At 42.7% G+C, this 5,011-nt stretch overlaps 1 protein-coding gene across 1 annotated transcript in view; it reads right to left on the reverse strand.

Moving 5' to 3' along the window:
* Window positions 1-4,616, reverse strand: part of LOC128271987 (signal transducer and transcription activator-like) — a 17,697-nt gene extending 13,081 nt beyond the window's left edge. The window contains exon 1 of the mRNA XM_053009694.1: window positions 4,372-4,616. The gene's annotated coding sequence lies outside the window, so the exon portion shown is untranslated. The remainder of the gene's footprint in view (window positions 1-4,371) is intronic.
* Between the last annotated feature and the right edge of the window lie 395 nt (window positions 4,617-5,011).

Here is a 5,011-nt window from a genome sequence, read left to right on the forward strand (position 1 = left end):
AGAAAGATTTGGTCGTAAAGCGAAATGTGAAAGATTTTGCCGGAAACGAGGATCGTTCGTGTAACCGAGAAAAAAGAAATCACACCCCAGTGATGAACGTGTTTATGCTGGTGTGCGGCACACGCCCGGACCAGCGAGATGATAATGAGAGCAGCGCGCTATGTTTTAAATCTGTTGACGTCGACACGTAATTAATTGTAGGCATACACACGCGCACACAAACAATCGACGTCCGACGTACGGTTCTCGTAATAATCACCATAGGAACATTTCGAACGTTCCAAAATCCTATTGCACCAACAATATCACTACACTATTCTTGTTAAACAATTCTAAATAAAGAAAAATAGAAATCAGTAGCAACATCCTACTTACAGGTGGTTGTGCTGTACGAAAAAAAAATAAAGCTTGACACACGAATTCACTCGAACATCCCAAATATGGCACAAATATACACCACAGCTGAAGAAATGCGTCGATGATAACAATAAAAAAAGGTGCTTGTCAATGCTGGCTACGGTTTGAAATCAATGCGGACCACACAGCTGTAAAGCTCGTTTATCACTGATACTGATCGGAGCAAACTTCATTCGGCTCGGTCCTTTGTCAAAATCGATGGTTCTCGGATCCCCGAATCTTGAACGCCTGTTAGACCCAACACACGACAGGAAGATGAAAACAAACAGAGAAACAGAGACAGAGAGAGTGAAAGAGAGAGGGTGAGAATGACACAGGAAAAGAACAGAAGAGAAACAGAAGCGCACAGCAAGGCAAAATGCTATCGTTGAGAAAAGATCAAGCACGGAGTCAAGAAAGGACAACGGAAAATTGACATCAAAGATTTCGTTACCAAGAAGCCTCAACCACAAAGCCTCTGTACGTCCAATTCTAACGAACGGTATAATATAGAGTACTATGGAAAATAGGAATAGACCTCCAACATAGAAAAAAACACAATAGGCTGTCTGTGCCAACCTGCCGAAGGGCGACAGGCAGCACCGCAGCACATAGCAACGTTTCCGGGTCAACTACTGTTAAACTTGGCGACAGTATAGGGGAAACAAAAACAAAACAAAACAAATCATTGAATCGTCCTCTGTATCTGTGCATTTTCCGGTTCCGAAACACCAATCCTACATATTGATATCATCTAATGAATAGGCAAAACTAAATGGGGACTGGAACAATTGCAGAGTTTGAGATACTTCACAACTGTCATAAGCATACGTAAGGGTACTTTCTACTCTGATTTTCAATCAAATCAAAGGAACAAAACAAATTTAAAAAAAACTAAGGAATTATGAATATGCTTGAAAGCACTAACAGCAACAAGTTACGCAAATTGCTCATCCATCTCACATTGCCAAGTGCGACAAGATTGTGCCTAAGGTGAGCAACAACATGATGCTGCAAAGCTTTCGATTTCTGAAAACAATTCGCAAGGGAACCAAATACTCTTCGTTTTCGATGGGCGCGGTGCAGTAGGCAGTATGTCTTTCTTTTCTTTCTCTCTCCCACTCTCTTTTTATCTATCTCTCTATTTATTTTACTCTCTCTCGCGCGCTCTCTCTCTTCAAATTTCTCTATCACTTCGCCTAAAGCTTCGTCAAACAACGCTACACAATTTTGACCACAATCTCTTCGAATCAAGGAATAACCTCGAACTGAAGGAGTCTCATCAATCCAGAGATCGAAAAACCTGTTGATATTGTGACCGGTGGAAGATGCCAACACACAACAGACACACGACAGACAGATGACACAACACACACATTTCTGTGTCCAAAAAAAAATACCCAGTGAGCAAGTAACTTAGTTTACTCGGTTTTTGAGCATAATTTACTTATTTACTTCTGCATAGGCTACCTATGTGTACCGCATTCCCATATCTGTGATGTATATAATTTTCACTATTTGCCTACAACGTTCGGTTGAAGCTAATGTACTTTGGCTTACTGTAATGTAAAGTGGTAATCATGGCTCAAGGAGCACAGAGCCGTAGAACTCCTTTAGCTTTGATTTTCATGTACAATGAAATAACCGAGTGAGCTGCATCATATTGCGAAACGACCGTGTATCGCGAAGTTAGGCAATAACTCGCGAAACGCAATTCCAGCATCACTCATGTCCGGGTTCTAGAAATTTGAAGAGCCCTAAAACATTCTAAGAAAACAAACATAAATATGAAACTCGACGTCAGAGTGTAAGCGTTCATCGGAGAATTCACTAATGTAAAATGATATTCAGATGAAGGTTCTATACAATATAAGCATTAGAAAAACATCATCAGGGCAAAAATAGAGAGAGAGAGCAGGAAGCAACAAAATAGAACGGAGCGGAGAATTACAGGATACCTTACTAAATCAGCACAAACATATTCTCCGAACGGCATGCGCATAAACCGTTTTCATCGTTCGGTAAGCCTCCGTTCGTTGTATTGGATCACTCATTAGCAATAGGTTGCCCCGGCGGTGTCAGATGTGTGCTCAGCAGCCATTTCTATGGAATTTTCATCCCTCCCGGAGAATTGACGTAGCGTTTTTTATCTCGGAAAGCTTTTGGAATAATTGTTGATTGTGTATCGACATCCGCAGTTTACATGGTGGTGAAATATGTTGGTAGTATTGGTATATTCATCCCAGTATTTCAATAATCCTTGCCGCAGCTTAGGAAATCCTTTTAAAAAATGAAACATTTACGAGATCCATTTCTTTGAATAACAGGGAGAACGGGTATCTGTTGAATAAACGTTCACCCAAAAAGCTTATGCTTTACATGTCGATTATGCGATCATTTATTACACGAATCACGCCCCGCAACAAACTGTTGAATTTTCTGAATGCCGGGCATTCTGGTACGATGCTGTGATTTTCTGAATCAGGTCATGAAAATACACATTCTCTCCCCCGGTTTTCCTTTTTTTCTTGCGATTAACAATGCATTTGTCTCATTAGATCTCTACACTACTGTAGATCTTTAAATTACTATAATACTTTGTAGTTCAACAAAAACCGCATCAAGGCAATGGTGTTAATGTAACGATAACGATCGTGTAATGAATCAACCATAACCAACTTAATAACCACCCCTTGCGTGCCACACCACGCAGAATGGCGTAGTGCCACATTCTCAAATTGTTTTCTTAAATAGCTTAACAAAGCAACTTTGCCATTCTTGGCTTCCCATTCTCTGGCGTAGGTGTTGAGTCCACCAGGGACGCATCCGATGCAACTGCGTGTAACATATAACATAAACAGTTCCTAAGAACCAGATGCATAGGTCGGGCAGTATTCTAAACACCCCAAGGAACAGAGAAAAATGAGAAAACGACAAAAATTGAACTCCTTATGTTTACAGAAGCACACACGGCGGAGCATGGGCATCTTGGTAGCAATTAAAGTCGGAAAACGAGCATTTCAGTAAGGGCGTCTATGAGACGGACCATAGGTAAACAACAGCTACAAAAACACGAAAAACGCATGCAATATACTTCTCACTACGACGAATCAATGACCTTCGTTTGGCAATATAATATGAAGAAATCTAGAGCTTCTAGAGAAAGGTAACTTTGCCTGACGCATGTCACATTGGGCAAAGTAGAAGTGATGGGCCAGACGAAGCGTAAAAACACAATTTGACATTAATCTTCAACGTCAAATCGTTTATGAGTCCGCGAATTCATATACGATTTAACATAGGCGCGATCGATTCGATATTTTTACACTCGGATTTACACTTCGTCAGGCCCCCCGTCCTGGGGGGCCTGTTCTGGTCTGGCCTGGTCTTCCTAGACACTCTCCCAGACAGAGAAGCAAGTACATGGGCGGCAAAAAACGACCAGCCGGCGAGCCGGCGAGGCGACAAGGCTATTCCTGTTGCCCGACTGGAGATCACAGATCCACCGCTGACGGGCAGAGCTAGCGTGTGTACGTTCGGTCAATATATACCCGTCACGTCCATCAGCCGGAAACTCTTAGGAATCTTATTACTATTTTGCTGTTATATGAAACCGTGAAACACGACTCTCTTTGGATTATGGCGTAACTGCACTGCACTTGGTTACCGGTGAGCGACACCGAGCAAGCCTACACAACCGATGCCCTGAGTAGTAAATTGTGAGTTGTATTTAAAAAGCTATGTCTACCGTCAACAATAATACACGCGCAAGTGTGAAGATGAAATGTTAAGAGCGAGAATATTTTTTTCCTATTTATGTTCTACTCTGTATCTATCCGAACACATGTGCTACGATAAGCTACGATGTTTTCGTTAAATATTGGCCATTCGAAACGATTCGACGCATCTTATACCGTTATTCTACTGCAGCAAAAAATGTAACGTATATTTTAAACAAAAGGAAGTACGACTTACTTGAATTTGTTGAGGTTAGAAAACGTTGCACCCAAGCGGGAAGCGGCAGTCTCTCTCACTCAGGCCGCTGCTTCCGTTGCTTCTGCCGTTCGCTATCTGTCTTTCTACTTTCGGTAGTTATGATGACGTATTGCGTGTGTGTGTGTGTTGGCTGGCTTTGTTGTGATGGCGACCATGGGCGAGAATTCTCTTCGATCGTGAACCTGATCGGGATAATTGTCAGGCCAGCGCGACAGCGCGATCGACTTCTCGGTATCTGGAACGCCTAGTGTCGCAACTGGGCCCGGACGTCGGATGGCAATCTTTTCGCTGCGCTCTTTTCAATGCTTTGCAGCACGGTGTAGGTTGATTGAATTGTCAAGACGATTCGAATTCGACTACAAGTCGTTGATAAAATAACATCAGGTGCACCACACACCACAGGCTGACCACACGGGCACACGACGACGAGCGGAGGGCCTGTCGACGTAAACTTGGGAGTGGGAACAAGTGGGCCAGTGGGAACAAAAAAGGGAAGAACAGAAACGCGGTATATATAAAATGGCTATGCACACATCACAACGCACACGATCGGAATGTAAGCACTAATCGTAAGCGGAGTAAGCATTGCTGGCCGACGACCGCTGCACGCTCTGCGTGT

The sequence above is a fragment of the Anopheles cruzii genome, chromosome X (assembly GCF_943734635.1).
Source record: "Anopheles cruzii chromosome X, idAnoCruzAS_RS32_06, whole genome shotgun sequence".
Classification (NCBI taxonomy): domain Eukaryota; kingdom Metazoa; phylum Arthropoda; class Insecta; order Diptera; family Culicidae; genus Anopheles; species Anopheles cruzii.